General features: G+C 55.6%; 1 protein-coding gene and 1 long non-coding RNA gene across 2 annotated transcripts in view; one reads left to right on the top strand and one right to left on the bottom strand.

Annotated features, from left to right (window-relative positions):
• LOC119873395 (translation initiation factor IF-2-like) overlaps positions 1–22770 on the bottom strand; it is a 176480-nt gene that overhangs the window by 18647 nt on the left and 135063 nt on the right. The window lies entirely within an intron of this gene.
• On the top strand, positions 19453–21683 carry LOC119873233. The gene is made up of 3 exons (XR_005364230.1): positions 19453–19582; positions 19843–20073; positions 21622–21683. It is a non-coding gene; the product is annotated as an uncharacterized LOC119873233 (long non-coding RNA).

Raw genomic sequence — 22770 nt, 5'->3', positions numbered from 1 at the left:
AGAACTTGACACCTGGGGAGGACCTTGGAGGATCACCCACAGCCCCCCACTTCCCCTTCCCTCTCTCTCGCTTTGTGGATGAGAAAACTGAAACCCACAGAAAAGGACCTTGGGGCTCTAGCTAAGGTAGGACTAGAGTACAGATTTGCAGACTTGCCGCAGTTCAGGGCTCTTGTCAATCTGGGCACGGAAGGTCTGGCCCTGAAGCAGAGGTAGGGGGAGCCAGCCCTGTTTCCCACCAGCCTGGCATGAGAGTCTGGTTCAAGGTCAGTGGTCACTCCCAAGGTCACCCCTATGCCCTTTAAACCATACTCCTCCGAGCAGAGGGCTGTACCTCACCACTGGAATCTCCCATCTCTCCATCAACACCAGGGTTAGAAGAGGATAAAAAGGTCCCTGCAGGCCAAGTTTCGATGCCATGGGAAAATCTCACAGGGAAGCCTGAACAAAATCTTGGGGCAGGGCGCTAATTTGAGGTTATGTTCATAATGAATTGCAGCAAGATGAGTATGTTCAGCACATGGATGAGAGGCCTTTCCACCATACCTTGGGCAATATCTGATTTACTCGTCCCTCACGGAGCAAAAAACAAATCTTCAAGTCGTGGACTCGGTTAAATAGGGCAGCATCGCAATGTCAGAGACAGAAGAGGCTTCTGGGATCATGTGGCCCGACGCCTCTGTTTTACAGGGAAAGAACGAAGATGATGGGATTTTGGAGACAAAACCTCAGGTGTCCTTGTCTCTCCACTCTATGCTTTTTATCGGCAGAAGACACGCTGGATGCAGAAGTAAGAGACTCATACATGCTGGGGCAGAGGCAAAGCGCATCTGGCCCAAAATCTCATTAAGAAGTTGACATCCATGGTCTCTTGGCAGCCAAGGAACTGCTCTTCACAATCCTACTGCTTCCCCTACCGGGCTGAGTATCGCTCACCCCTCTCTCACCGTCCGCCTTCTCTGGCTCTGCCAAAAAGCCTGCCTTCCCCGGTCTAGGTGACCCGTCCCCTCATCAGATGTCGGAAAGGGGATTCCTGCCTCAGTCACAGGTAAATCTAGATAAAGGTGATGCTATTAGACCACTTTGAACGCTCGGATTCCGTGATTCTGTGTGGATGAGATGATAAGAGAGAGAGGGAAAGAGGAGATCGTTGCTTTTGGCACAACAGTGAGACTTCTTCTGGAACCAAAGCCTGTACGTGGCTCCACAATGAAGGGAACGTCAGAAATGAGTTCATTTTTTTTTTTTTTTTTTTTTAAAAAAGGAAAGCAGCACCCAAGGAGCTGGGCTGGTTTCTAGATGTGCACAGGCTCATCTCCACCGCAGCAGGTCACCGTGTGGCCGCAGCATGCAGGAGGAGTGGGATGAGCTGAAGGCTCCAGTTCCAGCGCCTTCGGCACTGGAAGGCAGACGCTCATGCCCGTCTTTCAACAGGAAAGATGGAGACCTGATCCCCTGACAAGAAGCAACAACTTCAGGACGGCATGTAATCCTGGAAGCCTGGCTTCCACTCACCTGAAAAGAACCTGTAATTTGCCTTCAGATCGTTCTTACTTGTCGAGAACACCAAGAATTGGGCAGGTACAGCCTGCCCGTCCCGTCCTCCGCCGCCCACGACCACCACCACGTTCCGCTCCTTTATCCCAGGTAAAGTCAGTGTCTGGAAAGGTAAGAGTGAGCTGGGAGGTCCCATTCAACACGATCGGAGTCGAACTCGTAGGTTATCTAGGAGACTTTGGAGGGCAAGTACACACTTAGGCCCAATTTACAGGCCCTTGATATTTCAAAGAATCCTAGAGTTCAAAGGAATTTCAGGAAATCCTCCAGCCAGCTCTGTTGCTCTGTAGACAGCACCATCCCACTGATTTCTAGCTCGTGCTCTCCGACTCTGGCAAAGACGCAGAATTTTCTTCTTGGCTTATTCTACGTGGTACACACGTGTCTCTCACATACGCACATGCACACGCAGCCTAGGCCGTTCCCGGTTCCCAGTGGCTGTTAGTTTTTGGTTCCTCGTGAATTAGTTTGTCCTTAATAAGAGAAGTCGGCTTCACTTTTTTTTAAGTAGGACTGTATCGGAGAGGAGTCCCTGATACCCGGTATGGCTCCCGTCTCCACTACCCACAGCACTTCTTCTGAAGGCAGTAGTCTCAGCTGGTTTGTTATACCCAGGTTTTTATTCGATATCACACAACCCTACTACCCGGGAAACACCTGAGGTGGTCAAGACCGGCCACAACCCACTGCCATCCATCCGCAGCCTGCCCAGCGGTCCATGATGTGGTCAGACGCAGGGATTCCGAATGGCAGCTGGCCAGGCTAATTAGGAGCAGCAGGTAAGGTGGCGGTAGAGGCGATGTCATCAAGCCACCCAGTAGGGTGGCCGATTGTTCTGGTTTGCCCAGGACTGTCCCAGGTTTATCACTGAACGTCATGTGTCCTGGGACACCTCTCAGCCCTGGGCAAATAGGGGCAGCTACCTCCGTCAGCTCATCATCACAGTACAATTCTAGAATCAGGAGCAGTGGGTCCGGGTGCTGAGCAGAGGATCAAAATGACCAATGGCGTCAGATTCTTGGCGTTCCTGGAAACTACCTAGCCGAATGGATGTTTTGGATGATGTTGGGCTTCTAGAAAGGCCTTGCCTGGCAGCTGCTGAGCAGGCTGTTTCCTGTCTACCTTACTTCCAGAGCAACTTGGAATACGTTCACGTTGGTGGAGGTGCTACAAGTGGGTCTCTGTTCCTTGAAACCTGAAGGAATCTAACCAGCATGACGAGTCTGTGTGCATGTCAAGGAAGGAAGGCAAAGGCCCAGAAACAAGCCTCACATTTCAACAGCACGACACATCCTCAAGAGGTTCTCCTCACTCATTTTGTGGGGAATCTGAGAGGCCAGAAGGGCCCCATTAGCAGACACTGAAGTCACAGAAAAACATCACCTACAACAAGGAGAAGATATATATGTGTGTGTGTGCATGGCTTTAATTCTTTCTACAAAAGCAAACACCATCCATTTGTTTTAGAAGCAGAACCGTACGGACATCTTTGGCTCCGCAATTTGGAGCAAGGTCGAAACTACAAGTGTTTTCAGCCCACGTGCGCGGTGGCGTCAGAGTGGAAGAACCAACAGGACTCGTGTTTCGAGGGACCCGATCTGCTGTCAGGAGCGTCATCAGCAACCGAGGCCAAGAGAGTCTTCAACGTGGCTACACCAACTCTGGTAGTCACGTAGTCCGCACCTTCTGGCGGGGACCCCCACTGCCACCTGAGAGACGGGGGTCCTCACAGCTGGCTGTGCCTCCGTGTCAGCAGAAGACAGCTGGGAAACGAATATAATACTGTGTCAATAATGCATCAAAAAGATGTTGTTGTTGTTGTTTTCCCAAAACAGAAGACAGCTGGGATGACCACGCAGCTTTCGGGTTTTGCTCTTATGGGTGATCCTAGCAAAAGAGAGCCTGACACGGAGGGCCCCAGCTCCCCTACAGGAGCCCCCTCCTATGTCCCTGACCCCTGAGATCCCGAGGAACTTCTGCACCGCCCTGTGTCGCTCTGGGACCTGAGGGGCCAGACAGATCCCCAGTACGCGAGGGGACGTTCTCTTCCAATGCTGCTCACATAGCAACACAAACGCTGGCCTCTTTAGAAGGAACAGGAACAAAAATTAAAATCCCATTTGACCTAAGTGTGGTTAACAATTCACTCTGTATCCGGCTGGAAGATAATGGAGCAAACAAGAATTGAGGAGGCCAAAGGCACAGCAGATGGGGGAGCTGGGGGGCAAGAGAGGGTGTGGTAGAAAGAAAGCCCTTTGGTTCCTGGGCTTTGGGGGTGGGGGTGTCTTAAGGGCAGGCAGCAGCTGAGGAAGTGTTTGCCATAAGGAAGGACGGGGTCTGTGACGATGCTGTGGGTCGCCTTCAGTTCAGGCAGGTCCATACGTAGACTGTTCCTCGGTGCAAGGGTCTCTGCTTCCTCCTCCAGTGTCTTCTCAAATCCAGACATTTCTTCCTTCTCCAAAATAAGAATTCTTAATCAGATCCAGAGCCCTCGCCTCTTAAGAGATGGTCCCATCTTAGCTGGGTCCTTTGCGAGGTCCCGATGGCATACGTCGCCCTCCCGCCCCCCAGCTTCCTGGTGGCAAGAGGGAGCGAGGAAGGGCAGCCCCGGGCCCTCCTTTTCTGGTCTGCGGACCGGACCGAAACAGAGCATCAGAGTTAGATTCTGCTTCTGCTCCTTCAACGGTGAGCTTGACTCTCCTGTCTTCAGTCCATGACGTTCTAGCCGGGGAGCAGAACCCACGGTGCGAAAAGCACTGTTTGACCTAAGACAAAAAAAAAAAACAAAAAACAAAAACAAAGGAAGGCCTATTTATATCACTCAAGAAACTCCCCCCAACCCCCACGCTGAGTTATCACCAGGAACCCCCACCGCACAGATCTCACTGCTATACCCATAGCTGATTTAAACAAACAAACAAAAAAAACCCCAAAACGCTGAATATAGCTGGCCCGATGGAAGGGGAAGCCTCTGCATTTCAGCGTGTCGCTACACAGTCCATGAGATTCAGTGCAGGGAGCAGGGGGAGGGTTAGGTCACCCACCTTCTAGACTGGAGAAACTGAGGCACAGAGGGAGGGTGCCGGGGTTCTCAGGACGGCAAGGGCCTGCTCCCTATCCTAATGTTCACGTTAGCTGGGGGCTACTGTGTGTTCCCACAAGTCCCCTAACGACTAGTTAGATTACCCAGCACGGATGGGGTCTCCTGGAGGAAATGAGAAGACGCGGCTTAACACACGTGCTTTCCTAAAGCTGACGGCAAATAAACCAAGGTGGACTTAGCTCCATATACTCTCTCCACCCCCCCCCCACCACCGCCGAGGACCCCCATTTCTGAGCGGCAAACATGGTGAGCACCACCAAATGCCCCGTTGTGAATTCGACGAGGCCCAGCGAGGCCAGCAAGGGGCCCGCTCGCAGGCTCGGATGCCCCAGGCCTCAGGATGGGGGTGATCACCATCAGCCCCTGAGGAGTAACGTGGACAACTGCAAATCCACGGATCCCCAAGGACCAGCCCCGGCGAGATGCTGTGGACACGGACCTAAAGCAGACAGCCGAGCCCCATCCTCGTAGGCCGTGGGAGGCAGGGCACACGGACCAAGGCCGGGCCAGGAGCGGGTCGGTATCTGAGGGACCTGCCCTGGAGACTCTAGGCCAACCCCTGCCCACCCCTCTGCAGACCCATGAGGGTGCAGGGGTGTTCTCCTTCCTGCAGGCTTTGGCTACATCCCCCAGCAGGGATGTGTGCGGCTGCCGTGACATCCAGAGACGAGGCACCCGCTGTCGGAGGCGGGAGGAGGTCGCAGCCAGGGTGGGGGGAGACATCGCTCCAGGGACAGCTGCCAGAGGGGGGCCTGCGTGGGAGAGCCACCGACCCACAAAAAGCCAGCCAGCATGCCCAGACAGGGGGGCTCTGGAGCCCCGAGAGGCTCTCTGATTGGTGGCCAAGAGGAAACCACGAGTCTCACCCAGGTGTCACCTGGGCTCTCCAGACACTCTCTCCTTTGGACCCGCACACACCCTGCGCAGCCCCGAAGTTCTGCTAACTTTCCTCTGGTTGCCTTTCCCTGCGGGGCAGCAGCCGCACAGACAGAGGGCCAGCAGGAGCCTTTCCCCAGGGAGACGCACGCAGCTAGCAAATTAATTGGCAGCGGCGGGTGAATCACACAGGGACTTCCTTCTTGTCGCCCGGGCAACCACATGCCCTTGGCAGCAGGACATTAAACACAGAGGGGAATGTTGGGAGGCATTCGCAAAATAAAATAAAAATAAAAAAGCAAAACATACTACACCCCAGACTCATCCCGGTCCTGGCAGGCAGACCCAGCCAAGGCAGGTGGGGTGCGGAGTGGGGCAGAGGTCTGGGGCGGGGTGGGGAGGTTCAGACCGGGGTGGGTGGATGGCTGGGGAGGGAGACAGGGAATCACTGCAGGGGAGGAAAATGAGGTGAGGACAGAAGCAGCCCGACACAGCCGAACACTCCCACCCTCCCTCCTGCAGTAAACTCAGCTAGGTGTAGCATTATGTATTTGGCCCAGGACCCGCCCCCATGAGCCCAGAGAGAGGCGAGGGGGCTCACAGATTCACAGGTGCCTAGAGATCTGCAAAGTTACCCAGAAACATGCAGCTCGTCACTGGACGGACGACCGGATCTGCCGTTTACGCTTGTCCGGTGTGCATGATGCCCAGGTGAAGTCACTTTGTCACTTCCAGGGCAGGCTCCCCTCCCCACAGTCCCTGGTCCACTTGGATGTTTTTCGGGCCCGTTGTCATGGCCACTGGGGCTGATTAGAGAAACCTCTGACCACACCGCCTTGCCCTTCAGAACCTGTTTCTGGCCTCGCTTCAAGCTCCTGGGGCCCAAGTGAGATGTGTGTATGCAGAGCCTGTGCGTGTCGGGAACAAGGAAGGGAAGCATGGGAGCCGGAGAGCCCCTGTGGCTGGCTGAACGTGAGCCCCCAGGGACACCCACACCCTGACCCCGTCCCAGGGCAACCTGTGACCCCTCTGGGGGCAGAAGGGATCCCATGTGTAGAGCTGCTCCTGGAAGACCCAGGTGGGCCCCAAGGGTCACCATGAGGGTCTCTCCAAGAGGGAGGCCGGGATTGGGGCGGGGGAGAGAGGACCCAGGAGAGGGACGGAGTGCAATGTGAAAATGAAAGCAGGAGTCTGGAGTGATTCAGGAGGGAGGAATCGGAGACACAGGGGCAAGCTGGGAGAGGCAAGGAAATGAATGGATTCGTCTCGAGCACTCCCGGAGGGAACCCAGCCCTGCGGGTACTTTGACTTCAGCCCAGTGGCATGAGCGTCCAGAGCCCCTGAGAACAAATGTGTGTTGTCTTAAGCCACTAAGTTTGTGGTGGTTGTATAGCATCCATGGGGCGCAGGGGCGGGGGGAGGCGGGCGAATCTTGTCAATCGGGCATACCACACCTGTTTCCAGGCAGGTCTGCACAAGCGGGGGTCCCGGTGGGGATGCAGGTGACACTGGCACGAATGCTGCTGGTCAGAGGGGACGGGGCCCCACATTTGGCTTAGAAATGTCTAACAGACACCCTCGCAGGCTCAGAAGCAAAAAGTCAGGTCCCTGAGAGCAACTGAGGCAAGAGGCAGCCCAGGCTTTGAAGCAGGCTCTCAAATCATACCATCTGTGATCGTCACTTGGGCTGGTGGCTTGCTTAATCTGCGAAAGTCTCAGCTCTTTCATCCAAAAAAACAGAGATAATATTGTGTCTGCCTTGCAGAGCTTTTAGGATTAAGTGATACACTGCAAGAAAGGCACACAGCACATGGCAGGTGCCAAATACGCAGGTACAAGTGGTAACTGTTAGGACGGATTAGGCGTGCACACATGGGCAGAGGCTGTTAGCTGATGACTCTACCGTGTACCCTCCCTTTTCTACTTGGTAACATAACTCTGAGTTTTGGCTGGCACATTGTGGCCCAAAGTAAAAAGATTACGTTTCTCAGCCTTTCTTGTAGCTGGCTATGGCCAAGTGACTGAGATCGGGCCAAAGAGGCGTAAGCAAGAGCGCTGTGGGATCTCTGGGAAGTATGTCCCAAGGGTGTTGGGAGGACGCCACTGTTTTCACCTGTCTGCCTTTACTACCTTCCGCTTTCAACAGGGACAGGATGGCAGGTGCTCCAGCAGCCATTCTGGACCACGAGGGACATGAAGATGGGAGTCATCCACTAAGATGATCTAACAAGAACACGGGATCTTGGGTCCCTGATAAACCCCAGAACCAGCACACTAGCCTCAGATGGCCTTTCTCTGAATTTCTGTTACGTGGGAGAGAATGTTCTTCTTAGTTATTAAGTTACTGCCATTTTAGGGTTTTCTAGTAACCACAACGGACGCAATCTATCACGGATCTAGAAACACAGGATTCCGAGTCTGTCTAGAGCAGTGCTTCTCAAAGCGTAGCCCTGGACCGACAGCTTGAGCAAGCACCTGGGAACCTGTGAGAAATGCCAATTCTCGGGCCCCACCCCAGACTTACTGAATCAAAACCTCTGGGAGTGGAGCCCAGGAGTCTGTTTTAACCAGGTCTCCAGGTGACTCTGGTACACTCCAGCGTGAGAACCACCATTCTAGAGCAAAGCTTCTCAACTCTGGAAGGAATGACGTTTGGGGCTGGAAAACTCTTCATCATGGGGGGCGGGGGCTGTCCTGTGTGCTGTAGGATGCTTACTAGCAGCATCCTTGACCTCTACCCACTAGATGCCAGTAGTGCCCTCCTCTCCGTGTGACCATCGGAAGTGTCTCAGACACGTTAAGTAAGTAAGGGCGGTGGGGGGGGGGGGGAGGGTGATGGTCAACAAAATCACTCCCAGTTAAGAAATGCTGTCTCTTGGTGGTGGTCCATTCTTGACCTTGGCTGCATGTTAGCAACACTTGGAATTTTCGCCCCCAGCCAGGTTGAATCTGTATCTACTAGGGCACGACGAGGCGGCCGTTAAAGCCCTCCAGGTGATTCCAGTGCGCAGCCCGATGCTGAGACACCCCGCAGGGGGCCAGCGGGCCGGTAGGAGAGACGGCTCTGAGCTGGGGAAGGTGACACACCACGACCTTGACCATGGGAAGCACACAAGATGCTCCCAAGCAGACGCTGTAAAAGCATCACTGCTGCCGACCTGGGAACGGGCATCCTAGTCGCCAGATGGGGTGACTTAGATGGCGTGGAATTCCTGAGGCCTGCATCACCTCATTTCCCATCAGAACAGGGTGGACACCTTTTGGTGTCTCCCATGAATAACCACACGGAGCCTCAGTCCCTCCCCTAATAAACAGCACACAATGAACCAGCTCCCATGAGCTATAAACATGAGCTCATTCAACAAAAAGAACCGTCTTCATAAAGACAGCGGCGAGGCAGTGGAGCCCATTTAGAAACGGGGAGCAATAATTCTCCTTCCAACTGGTAAACTCCCGGGGCACTGAAACCACACTCCTCCGGCGAGGATGCGCTGGGAGCAGGGAGAGATTTCCCACGTATTTGACATTTGACGAAGCCCTGAAAGATCAGCTTGGCCGGGGCTCCACACTGGGTTGGGGCAGAAAGGAAGGGAAGAATTCAATGAGAAACCAGCGGTGAAGAAAGGGAGAGGGGAACAGGTTGATGCTCTGGCTCCTTGAAAAGAAAGATGAAGTCATGTGTAAATTGTCTCCCCTGCTGGGACTGTCTTTTCCTCCATTATTTTACTCCCTGCCTGGCCTGCCTGAAATGCTGAGCCAAGCTCTTCCTTGTTTCCCTTGGCCCAAACCATTAAGTCCAGGATGTCACTGGGGGGGGTGGGGGGGATGGAGAAAAGGAGGAGGAAGAGGAGGAAGGAAGAGAGGAGAGCGGGGGGGGGGGGGGGGGGGGGGGGGGGGCATGAAAGAGGAAGAGGAGGAGGAGGATGGAGAGAGAAGCTCACATGGCTCTGACATTCCTAGGCAGCCCTTCATGGCAGTACGGGGACGGGGATGAGCTGGCCTCTCTGCCCCCCCCCAACCTATGTCAGCCCCCCCTGCTAGCCCAGATGCAAAGAAGAGGAACGGGTAGGAGTCCGGAACCCTCAGAGGAAAGGCCCAGCCCGCGGCCAGTGCGTCTCTACGAGGCCAAGGCTCAGCGGGACGGAGCCCACCAGCACGTTCCCATCCTTTCTCAGAGGTCCTGCCTTCTGCTCTTGGAGACCAGGTCATGTGTCGGATTAGAACAAGGTACAAGAACTCCGGTTGCTCTGTATCGGCGGCCCCGGGACAGGCAAGGAGGGAACCTGGGCCCCCCCTCCTCTGTTCTGAGAGGCCTTTCGACCAGGTTCCAAAGCGTTTGGGACTTCGCTGCGTACACCGGCCATTCCCAGCGCTCCCCCATCCCCTTCCCTGTACTCCCACCCTTCTCCAGAGTCGAAATTTATCTCCCGCTGGACCAAACCCCTGGTTCCCTCCAGCCCGTAAACCTCGTGTGCAAACGTCCTGACTCTTGCAAATGTGTTAAAAAATAAACTTTAAAAAGCTTCCAGATGTTCTGTTTGTGCGGTGCTGTTTCTCTGCTCCTGTCTCCAGAGGCCAACGCATGATGTCCAGCATCCTGACTGCCCAGATGAAATATGAGGCGGCCAGGAGGCACCGCCTGGGGGAGGGGGGAGGATGCCCCGTCCCCCCAGGACCACACTCAACCATTTCATCTGTCGATGCTCCCCCTGCAAAGATGTGACCCTGTGCTTCCCTCCGCATACTTCCACCGCCCACTATGTCCCGTTCCTTCCGCTCTCATAGGTGAGACATACGTCCCTGGGGTTTGTTTGTTCTGTGTAGTGCAGAAACCTCCAAAAGACCCCAAGAGACCAAGCCCGAGAATCCTGAACAATACGCCTTCAGGCTTTGTGTCCTCAGAGCACCCACCTCATTGCTCCCCTAACACCCTTGTTATATACCAACTGCCTCTGACACAGGGTCAAGCACGAAATGACACACGCCCCTCACACGTAAGAGGTGAAATCGCCACCTGCAGGGACATCTGAGGAGCTGGACCGCCTGGAACCGGGGAATGGTGTTCATGGCTGGTCAAGGCCCCTTGGGGCTGGTGGCCTCTGATCTATAGAAAGGAAATTGCCAGTGGGCCGCCTTGTGCACACACGGCCCCACACGCACCCTTCCCAGCACATACGCACCTGAGGGCAGAGGATTCTTTGTACAAGGTGACGCCTGCTTCCTTTGATGCTGGCCGGATGTGTTCCCATTGGGTAAAAACCAGACCTCAATAAAATCGGGCATTATCAAAAGGCTGGTGGTTTGTGATTGCACCAGCCTGTTATCTCTGTGGCCCTGGGTGGGGCTGCTTTGTGGTTGGCTCTCCACTGAAAAGCATTAACTTCTAGGTGGATCAAAGACCCTTCCGAACCTGCCAACCTGGATCACCTGTTTATCCGCGGGAGATTGTTTCTAAAGAGGGACTTTAAAGATAATAGGGACCCTAGTCCCACACTCCCTCTGTCCTCTCCTTATCATGCAGCATGTCCCTCAGGGGCTACCCAATGGCCAATAGCAAGGCCCTTCTCTTCTCTTTCTTCGGATGGCCCATTTAATCATAGCTAAGAGGGGACTAGGCCAGACGGTGTCCGGCTCTGCTGCAACAATGGGGACCACGGGGACGGAGAGACATCTACTTGGAGGGCACGCAGGAGCTACCCCGTCCTCTGTGAATCACGCCAGGGACGGGGCTCCAGAGGACGACAGGTGCCACCCTCTTTCCTCAGGAGGGATACACCGACGGGTCCCCTCACCTGGTCCCCGAAGTCCCATGCTGGACTCTACTGTCCACCCAGACTTTGAGGGGCCATAGCCAGCCCGCAGTGAGGACACAGTGGGACTCTCACTTGTCTGGATCCAGAACATCAAGGACCGTCAACCTCACAGGAGAGAAAGCATGAGCAGTCAAGGACTGCGGTGCTGGGGGGCACCGGGACCCCCGAGCGCTCCTCCTCAGCACCTCGCAGGTCTGACTCCGGGCAGCTAGAGGCTCACTGTGGCAACCGTGCTTCACCTCCTGGTATCCGGAGTTCCTGGCCTACCATCTGGCCCCGGAGAAGCCGATGAATGAATGAATGAATGAATGAATGACCAAACACGTGAAAACTAACAACACAGGCGAGTTATCTCATGGGTGTGGGAGGGACGCGGGGCCATGGACACTCCTTCCTACGGACAGGAAACCAGGCAGGTGGCACACGTCACTGGAGACGACACCTCAGCCTTCAGAAATGGAGTCAAGTCAAGGATCAAGTCTCAGATCTCCCGCAAGTTGCCTCGATTCTCTCGGACCCACGGGACTAAGAGCCATACCTACTCCATCGTCAGGTCGTCGTGAGGACTGAGTCAAACACCAAAGGCTCAGCAAGGATATCTGCCATGATCATCGTATCCATCTCTGTCTGTACTAAAAAACACGGGAACCCACATGGAAGAAAGGAAGGACAATGAGCCACTGCCTGGTTATTTCCCCGGTATAGACCATACCTAAGAGGTGTACAGAAACTCCAGACCCATCGGTCGTGACTTTTTAATTTCTTTTGTGATCAATCACGTTGCCCGTAGCATTTAGATTAATAGTTACCTGGACTCCTTCCATGCTCCATCCCTAAAACACGGTGGGAAGGTGCGCCCCCTTATAGGAGCAGGTGACAGGGGCTCCTCCTTAAGAAGCCCCCACTGCGGAAGAGGCATTGGGACCCTGGCTTTGGCTGCTGTTCAACTTTGGGAGCGCACGGACGTCCTCCGCCCCCGGCTCCTGGGTCCTGCCCTTAGCTTCTTTCCTCCTTCTAACCTGTGTCCAGTCCTCCTTGAACCTCTGGGCCACCTGCTCCGTCCCCCTCTCACTGCAGACACGACAGCCCGAAGAGCTGGCTCAGGCCACCCTGATGGGAAAGGGGGCCTCCAGGACCTCCTTCCGGTCTGCCCGGCTCGGGCCCAGCACCGCCTGGACGGCGGTGGCAAGGATGCCAAGGGGACAGGGCAGGGGGGACGCGGGGCCTCGGCACCCGCCCGGCACGACGGGGCCAGGCTGTTACCCAAGGCTGCAGCTGGGCTCTCGGAGGCCGAGGGAGGTCAGGCAGCAAGTTCACAGGACAGGCCACCCACACGGCACATCAGGGCCGCCGGACTGTCCCCAGGGCCAGCGCGGCTCCGGCCTTTGGCCCTGACTCGGAACACTCCACCATATGGCCTCCCTCGGGGAGGATGAGAGGAGGAAAAGAATAAACCAGGGGCAAGAAGGAGCCGCACCTCCCTCTGGGCGCCAGCGACCCTTCCTGGCCTAGGGGGAGGAGAGGCTGGCATGGTCCCCAGCAGCAAGCAGGCGGGGGTCACTACATGACACGGACAACCCCGCCAGGCCAGCAGCGTGCCCACGAGGAGACGGGGTCTTCCTCTGTCTGCAGCCCCCAGACAGGCTCCCGGGGCTGGATCTGAACTTCAAACAGCCTGAACCTTGGGTTACTTCACACTTTTCTAATTAAAGACCCAAACTGGATTTTCATGTTTGCAGAGACAGCTTTGACCAAAAGTGTAGGCAGCGGAGCAAAACAGGAAGAGAACTATCTCTCTTGTTCTCTCTCCCTTGCCTCTGAAAGTACAGGGGCGGCCGAGGGGGGAGATTGCAAGGGGGGGGGATGGGGGACAAACAAAATCTTGGCAGCCTGAGCCCCTAGGTCCCCTGGAGCCTGCCTGTGTTCCGCTGAAAGCTGTTCTCTTTACTTTGGTCCCCACGGACACCCGTTGGTTGGTCACCGGTCAGGGGCAGGGGTGGGGGTGGAGGAGAGCTGGGTGAGGCTCCGGGAAAAGGGAAGAAAGGGGGGAAGCACGGATTCCCTGGCAGGGCTGCGGAGGAGAGAGCCCGAGTGCCTCATCTGGGCGGAAGGCAGCCTTCCCAGGCTCCTCGGCATGCTGGGACTTGCTGGAAACCAGAGCCCCGGCTGGCAGAAAGAGGGTGGACAGTGGAACCAGAATTCAAAGGGGCAGCCGGAGGAGGGGCGGGGGGCCCACGGGGGAAGAGGGGGAGGTTTCAGTGAATCATATAAATTAGAGACAGAAAGGATGTCAGGCCACCTTCACTTCCTTCCTCCCCTAATGGGAATTATCTCATTAGCCCCGAGCCTCCCAGAGGCCGACTCTAAACGATTCCTGTAATGGGGAGTTCAGTACCCCCCCTCCCCGCCCCGGCCTCCCTACGGGATCTGCCTCCTAGGAGGCCAAAGAAGGGCCTTAAAGCCATAGTAGCAAATACCATGCCACTCAATGGACACAATACTGGCTTCTCCAGGCGCTTCACGGTACGTTAGGGCGACCCTCGCACCCCGTGTTTCCACTGGCAGGAATTTACTGTGAGGAACAACAGTCATGGACATGGGGATAGGCTCATTGAACGACACCCCACTCCCAAGAATGAGAGTCATGTTCTAATCCCTGGAAGGTGTACATGTCACCTTATGTAGGGACTTGGCAGGTGGGATTAAGGTAAGGGTCCTAAAACGGGGAGGGGATCCTGGATTATCCAGATGGGCCCTGAATGCCATCACAGAGGTCCTTATCAGAGGGAGGCGGACGGAGGCCTGAGCGCAGAGAAGAACGGACGTGAACACAGAGGTAGAGAGTGGTGCGATGTGGCCACAAGCCAAGGAATGTGGCAGCGTCCAGAGGCCTGGAACGACTCTCCCCTGGAGCCTCCAGAAGGAACCGGCCCTGCCCACAACTTGGTTTTAGTCCCATGAGACCCATTTCAGACTTCTGGCTGCCAGGATTGTAAGAGAGTACATTTGTGGTGGTGATGTTTTTTGGTTTGTTTTTTGTTATTTTTTTCTAGACAGAGAGTGAGCAAGGAGTGCTGGGTGGCTCAGTGGTTGAATGCCTTTGGCTCAGGTCATGATCTTGGGGTCCTGGGATCGAGTCCCGCATCGGGCTTCCCATAGGGATCCTGCTTCTCCCTCTGCCTGTGTCTCTCTCTCTCTCTTTCTCTGTGTCTCTCATGAATAAATAAATTTTAAAATCTTAAAAAAGAGAGAGAATGTATGTGTGTGCCAGCGGGACAGTGCAAGGATGGTGTGGAGGGAGGGGTAAAGGGAGAGGGAGAGAGAGAGAATTTTAAACAGGGTCTACACCCAGCACATGAGCCCAACAAGGAGCCTGAATGACCCTGAGATCATGACCTGAGCCAAAATCAAGAGTCGGATGCTTAACTGACTGAGGCCCCCCAGGCGCCTTACATTCGTGTTGTTTTAAACCACCAAGCTGGTGGTGACTTGTTACAGCAGCCCCCGGAAACTAGGATGGATATGAATCAAGTTCTTGCTACCAGGATGGTCTTCAGAGCCTTTTGCAGCAAAAGAGAAAAAAATGTGGGAAACATTAAAGAACTAACTGTTTAAAAATAACTATGCCATGGGTCCTACAATGAAATACGATACAACCATAAAAGCACCAAAATATTATTTTTTTAAAATAAAGAATGGATACATAATTGAGTATGGATCCCGAATATTTTCTCTGCCTTTCATAAACTTTTCCAACGGTAAGCACCTCATAACTACCTCTGTCATCACATAAGTCACGATTTGACAGACTTGAGTCTGAGCATCCAGGGGCGGTACTTTTCTGGACTGTGAACACGGTCTCCCGGCAGAAGGGCTCTGCTCCACGTACACCTCAGCCTGGCACCAGGGCCCTAGGCCCATGGGCTAACAGGCCTGCAGACCCCACTCCCAAACTTATGAAGCAGTCCTGTCTCCTTACAGGCAGTCTGGTCCCCTAGACCCCTCACTTCGAGCCTGTTCCCGTAACCCGCCACAGAGCACGTTCACGTCTGCCTCACACTCTTACGCTGAGGCTGCCATAACAAATGACCACAACCTGGTGGCAAAAAAGCAAGACACTTCTCATAGTTCAGGAGGACAGAAGTCCAAAATCAGGGTGTGGGCAGGGGTTGTGCCTTCCAGAGGCTGAGAGGGGGAACCTGTTCCAGGCGTGTCTCCCGGCTGCTGTTGGCCTCTAGCCACCCTTGGCCTGTGGACACTTTCCTTCGATTTCTGTTCCCCTCTGGAGATCCCCATCCTCTCTGTGTCTCTGTTCCCCCTCTCTCCTCTCAGGACTTGTCATCGGGTGCTTCACTCATCACATCTGCAGAGACCCTATTTGCAAACACGGTCACATCTGAGGTTCTGGGGGACGACGCTCTTTGATGCACTGCCGATGGCCTGCAGCTCTCTCCTCTCTCTCCTCCAGCCTTCTTTACTCAGAGTCACAGCAGCTCCACAAGGCCTTCTTGGATTCTTCCCCGTTCCAGCCGTCAATCCCTTCTGGAAGGACCCGGAGGCAGATGGAGTCTCCTGAAATGACTAGGGCAGGTGGCCTCAGGAGAAACGACATTCTCCGCGAGTGTCCCGGCAGAGAATACCCATCCGGAAAGACTCAGAGGAGATCCTGGTCCAGACAGGAGATAGAATTCGATGGCCAGGGAGAGGCTGGCTTTACGAGAGCAAGGACTATACACAATCCACTTAGCACAGCGCTGGCCAAGGAGAAAGCACTCACCAGATGTGTACCACCCCACCAGAGAGGTCCCCTCAAATCTCAAGGTGCCTCCTTTCAACGGATATGTGGGACATTTTGGAACAAAACAAAGAATTAGACAGTTTGTATATTCAACGACTGTTGAGCGCCTCCTGGTAAACCGCGCCACGAGATACAATCTGACGTTCCTCTGGGCATCTCCATTTGTGGCAAGACAGTGACAAACCACATGGCTGGAGACACCTAAATCAGCACCCCAATGATTGTGTGGACTGAGAAAGAGACTCGGCATCACCAGTGTCCATATGGTAGGTGGCAGGTTCCTCAGGAAAGCCCAATAGATAAGGCGCTTGCTTCTTCTCGGCCCATTGAGGAAGGCAGAGGAGGCGCAGAAGGCAGTGGAGCATTCTCCCCCGCAGCAACCAAGGTCAGGCTGTCTGTTCCTGCTGCAGCCCAGACAAAGCACACCTACCAGGCGGTGATTTATCAGCCGTGGGAGGCCCAAGAAGATCTTAAGCCACAGGTGGGTGCCTGTAAAGCCACCCTCCCAGGGGGAGCGCAGACCTCAGGACCCGCTTTGCTGCTAATCACCATAAGCACCACGGTGCCGCGCCCTCGATCTGGGTGGCCCTTTGCCACTCCCGAAGCCTTGCCACGTTGCTCGGTGAGCTCAGCTGGCCTCACACAGACCCTGTCAAGTAAGCAGGACCTAAGTGTTGTTCTTATTCCCACTTTGCAGATGGGGAAACCGCTTGAGCATTCGATGACTTTCCCGGGGGCCACCCAGGGAGTATGTGTCCCAGGCAATAGCTCAGTGCTCCTTCCATCTCCATCGCCCGTAGGGCAGCCCCTCTGCTGCCCACAGGTATTTTAGGGCTTTACAGGGGAAACAAATATCGGGGAATGGCTCTTCCCTCTGGCTGCTGGGCTTTGTTTTGGGGGACACTAGAGAGCATGGCTTCCTAATATTCCCATCTCTTCCTGTTCAATCTTCCTCCTCCTGCTTGAGAGCTGGCAGTGGAAGGGCAGGGGCTGGCAGGGACCGGCACGGCTTGTGTCTAGCCTGAGCCTCTCCCAAGAGCAGTGAGGCATGCCTTTTGGGATCCGGAAGGAGGAGCTTTTGTGTATTTGTGTACATGTGTATTTTTTCAGGCCTAGAGAATGAGAAAGGAAAAGCAGAGCTGACCTGAATGCCTACCTCAGCTCTTGAGCTTCGGCTTTGCCAACCTGCCCCACCGAGGTCCTCAAAGCCGGCCCTCTGTTCCACCTAGCTGTCTCAAGCAGCCTCACAAAGTGGTTTTGGGTGACTTCAGAGCAGAACAGAGCAAGGACACTACCCTGTTCTGGGGCCTCAGGTCAATAGGGCAGGACCTAATGACCCTCAGGTCAGGCCTCCAGGGGAGGAGGCAGGGTTCCTTTGCTGGGGCCTCTGGAATGATTAGCCCACACCACCCCAGAGGCCTTCACTGCAGAGCTGATTGAGGCCCAGGAACCAGAAACGTGCAGGTGACACCTGCAGGGCAGGGCAGGCCGGGCCAGCCCCATCCACAGCCCACACCTCCTGGAAGGGCCAGGTTCAGGCTGGCTCCTTGGACCTCACCTTCTAGCTAAGGCTTCTCCTTACCAAACCATTTCCCGGTTCCCTTCCTTGTCTTGGGTGGAGTTTGTGTCATCCTCAAAGCACCTTGGGAGACACGGTACACTCAGGAGCTCCGTGGGCTCCTCTGCCTTTCGGTTCAGGCTGGAGAGGAGCCCCGAGGAGGTGAGTGGATGGTGTGCAGGCTGTGGAAAGCCCAGCTGCCTCCAGCAATCCAGGCCGGCGTCTGGTTCCCATGACACTCTTACTGGCAGCGTTAATAACTAACCACGTCCCAGACAGGTGCTGGCGGCCTGGCCTTAGGAGTTCTTGTTCAGGGCTGACAGTGAGTCACTTCCCTTTTATAGTTTTGCTAGCAGACTGAGTCACCCGGAGGCCGAGCCTTCCGCACAAGTTCTCACACCTGGGCCAAGTAACATTCGTGCCCATACCTCCGACCGCCTCATCTCCAGCCAGCGGGGCCTTGTGAAGCTGACCCTCGTGGCCTAGGCCAAACAGTGTCCCCGTGACCCTGCCTCTGCCCCGGCCCCTCCCCGCCCACTCCCTCAACAGGGACAGCGATCCCAGGCCCAAGGAGTGCCTGACAGGTGGTCCCCTAGGCCTGGTGCTGGGTTAGGCCCTGTTGCCTTTGACCTTTACCCTAAAGACCGCTCTCATACCTTCCTACCCCTTCCTCCACTTGCAAACAAAGAAGACCGGACGTGGAAAGTCCTAGACAATGAGACAAAACTGTGAAGCCACGTTAGCTCCATCGCTCCGGGGAAGGACAGAGGCTGTGGGGTGGTAAACTGAGTCCCATGACCGTCCACCTGCTCTCTACGCGCTGTGTCAAGACGGGACACGGGCCTGGCCTGGCAGGACCGGCTTCCTCTGTGCTCTGGAGACACATATTAGATCAACCTCACCTGGGGGAACAAACCTTCAGGGAGCCCTCCCTTTCCCCACTCTCTTGTATGGTATTTTCCTACAAAAAAAAAATGTTTTTAATTCAAAATAGAGAAGGAGGGAAAAACATATGGAAAAATTAAAAAGAAAAAAAAACAGGAGGCAAAAAAAAAAAAAAAAAGCAACCAAAAACTTCACTGAAATAGTTGGGAGATTTACTTTTTTTTTTTTTTTAAATCCTCAGAAAGTCCCTCTTGCTACCTGGTTTCTAAAACAGACGATACACACAGATGCCATTAGGTTGGACAGCGCCAGGCGTCTCACCGCCGGGGGCTCCCGGCAGGTGTGAGAGTGACAGGTTGGGAAGATGACACTATTTCTATCCTCAGAAGATGGGAGCGGAGGGGGAGAAAGGCCCGGTGTGGCGGGAAACCTGACACCCCGCCAGCCCGCGCTGGCCTTTTGGGTGAACTCTGCTTGTCTCGCTGGGGATGGGGCGACGGGGCGCCCCTTGGGGGACAGGCGGGCGGGTGCGTGCCCCCCACCTCTCAGGTCGCAGAATGCAACTCGTCCACGTGGCTCAGGGGGCACGGCTGCGGCCCCCCGAGCTCCACGGAGCCCCCCGGACTTTCCAGACCGCACTTTGCGATGGGCTTTGGCGCAGCCTTGCAGGACACAGGGGGCTTTCTGGGCTCCACACGTCTCGCACACCGTGTCCCGGGACGCAGCCGGCCACGCTGCGGTCACAGCGCCTGCCGAGGGGACAGATGCCAGAGGGGAGAAAGGCTCCACCCCCAGCCCCCTCCCCCCGCCCCCAGGGCTGGCCTGGGAGCCCGGGTGAGTCATCAGGCCCCGGCAGTGACCACGATGTCCCAGGGTGACGTGGGAGGCCCGGGGACGGAGCCCGCTGCACAGACGCTAGCCTCGGTGACTCACATTTGGGCCCCGAGGGGAAGTTCCATCTGGGAGTCCTTTGGATGGCTCTTGTCCCCCGGGTGAGGTCATCCCCGCTGCTGCTCACCACCAGGACTTGCTTCTTGCTCCCAGAGCCCTGGCTCCTTGCTGTCACTTATGGTTACGGCTGACATCCCCGGGTCGGCCACCCTCTGCCTGCCGGTCGCACAGAACGGGACGGACGGAGCTGGGGACAGACGGAGCTGGGGACAGAGCGCATCCTCCCCGGGGGGGAGGGGGGTGTCAGGCTTTCTCATCTATAGGGGAAAAAAAAGTTCTTCCTCCCGATGATCTCACACAGGAGCCTCTGGGGCCTAAAGGCAGTGGCTGTGACAGCCCCGTGAAAGGAAGGACCCCGAGTCAATGCCGCACTGGTACCGCTTACGAGGACGCTGCGGGGACCCAGCCGCCAGGCCACCACCCTACTGCGTGTCCCCAGGCCATCGGTCTGCAAGTAGACACGGCCACGGGTAGGAAAGTGTCCCCAGCAGAGTCGACTGGAAATGCGCTTGGGTTTGGGACAAAGATGCAGGTAAAGACGTCACCCGGCTCGTTGCCTTTTCCTTCCTCCAAGCGCGTACGACAGGGCATGTGCACATTTCTAAGGCTCTATTGGGTAGAAGGAGGTCCGGGCTTCGATCCTTGGCTAGTTCTTCTGCCCCAGGCACCGGTGACAGAGGAGTCCCCCGAGACGGGGGCGAGGTGTGAAGTTTTCAGCGCACTTAAAATCACAGGGCGTTCACTACCAAGCACCAAGACCGGGTCCTCAGGGACGCGTGCTAAGAAAGACACGCTGTTTCAGGGTGAGCGCTGGAGCACCCTGAGCCCGTCCCACCTGGAGGGTCACTGTGACCGCAGGACGGGAAGGACAAACGGCGAATGAGGACTTTCCCCTGCAACTGTGGAGTTCCCTATAGTCAAAGGGAGGAGGAAGATGATGGGAAGACTGCAGGGCAGCAGGAGGAGCCCCCCCCAGAGGGCTGAGGGGAGACCACGAGGGAGGGCCTTGAGCTAGGAGCCTCCTGGGGGTCCCTGAGGGCAGCCCGCTCCCCGCCACGGCCCTGCCTACAACTGGAACAGCAAAACCAGGGCATCTGGTCTCCCTCCCCCATCGTTCTCTCCGCTCATTCGCTCCCGCTTGCTCCTTCTTCACTCCTCTTCCTTGCTGCTGACCCTACAGAGGGCCCGTCTGATGCCTGGTGGCTCCGCAGGCAGGAGGGGGGGACTGGGGGCAGACCCTCGTGGGAAGCCACGGCCCCGGTGCAAGACGCTATCCCAAATTAGGCGATCAGAGCCCCTGAGAAATGTCCTGGAAGCTTCTCAGCTCGTCCCCCCCCGTAAATGCCATTCTGTTGTCACATACACGGGGTTGAGCGGGACAGAACAGGCACTTCCATGGACCCCAGCTGCTCTGCTCCTCTCGGTTTCTATACCAGCTGCCCGTAAGTGTGACCACAGCACACTCGTCTCAAGACCCTGCTGTGGCTCCCAGGTACCCTCGGTGGGAAAGCTCTCCCCGGGCCGAGCCTCACCCCGGCCCCGCCGGTGCTCCTGCCCTCAGCCTAATGTCACTGTCCCCTCCGCAGGGAACGTGCTCAAGGGCTGCCCCTTCAAGCCTGCGCTCAGACGTCACCTCCTCAGTGAGGCGCCTGCCCCCTTCAACACTGCAAGCTGCCCTCCCCTCCCCGCCCTGCGCTCGGCCTGCCTTTCCTGCCCACATTCCCGCGGTTTTGCACAATGCTATCACATGCTTACGTACTAGATAATTAACCTATTTACCATGTTGCCATTTATCACCTACCCTCCCTGCACCAGCAGGCCGGTTCCACGGTGGCAGGATGGGCTTCTCTGCCTGGAACCGTCCTGGCGCATAGTGGGGACCCAATAACAGGCCGTTCCCAAGGGCACAGGGGGGCCGTGTATCTTAGGGAATGAACAGCCATTTAGGCTGAGGTTACCTGGGGATGGAGGGGGGAGGGAGGGCTGAGGTGGAGGGTGCTGTGCTCACAAAGGCAGTGCCCACAACTGGCTTGGAAATTCCCCTGGAGCCACACGGTCACACCCTGGCCCTAACTCACAGCTCTCCAGTCACCCAAGCACCCCCAGCAGCTACAGAACACCTGACTCCTCCCCAGACCCACCCTCCCGCCCTTGGTCCACACCATCATCTGGACAGAAAACATGCAGGGAGAGAGGGCCGATGTGGAAGAAACACCCAACTAACAGAAGACGAGCCCCACTCCACCCCCCACCACTGTCAAGGCAGCAGTGCGGGGAGGCGAAGGTGAGCTGATGTTCTAGCTGAAGGAGCAACCAGTGCCCTGGGCCCCTGTGGTCCTGGGGTTTTGAGGAGGGAAGCACACAGATGGAGACGTGGTGGGGAGTCGGGGGCGAGCACGGAGGCAGGGTGTGGACAATATTCCAAGTCTGGGGGTGGGATCAAAGCAGGGAAGTCTGGCTGTAAGGATCCAAATTTGGGTGGGAATAATTAGATTAAGGGTCCAGTGAGATCCAGTTGCTGGGATAACCAACAGGGAACCATGACAGGGCTGCTTTCCGGCTTTGTTTTTTTTTTTTGTTTTTGTTTTTGTTTTTGTTTTGTTTTGTTTTTTAGATCAGAAAGTGGCACGATGAAACCTGGGTGTGAGAAAGACGTTTAGAGAAGACACAGGTAAGATAACTTCGGGAAAGAAAGACTGGAAATCCAAAGGTTGGAGACCCTGATGAGGACCCCCAGCTTGTGTCAAGATCAACAGGGTGGCTGCGAGAAGCGGGGGTGGAGGGGGGAAGGATCAGATCCAAAAATCACAATTGCCAGGGTTTAGTGTTCTAAGGGACGGAGGCATTAACACCTCTACTTGATCCATGTGGAGTAAGACACACAAGGAAGGGAAGACACAGGGCATCTGTCATGGTCTAGCCTTGTATTGGTATTAGTCGTATTATCTCATTTAACTCATGACCTCCCATGAGGACAAGGTATCAGCACCAGCATCTTCTAGGCGAGGAAACGGAGGCTTAATAAATCACCCAAGATCCTATCCAGGGATGGTGAGGTTAAAAACAAAAAAACAACCATTGACATTTAACTGTGGGCTTAATCCACTCCGTATCTTCTCATCTCATGCCACAACACGGTGGGGATGGCTCCTTCATTGTCCCCATTTCACAGAAGGAAAAACTGAGGGCTAGGGAAGTGCAGGTCTGCAGCCTAGGGAAGGAGGCCGTG

The sequence above is a fragment of the Canis lupus genome, chromosome 9 (assembly GCF_011100685.1).
Source record: "Canis lupus familiaris isolate Mischka breed German Shepherd chromosome 9, alternate assembly UU_Cfam_GSD_1.0, whole genome shotgun sequence".
NCBI classification, from domain to species: Eukaryota; Metazoa; Chordata; class Mammalia; order Carnivora; family Canidae; genus Canis; species Canis lupus.
The sequence above is the reverse complement of the archived record's forward strand: the minus strand, read 5'-3'. Positions and strand labels throughout refer to the sequence as shown.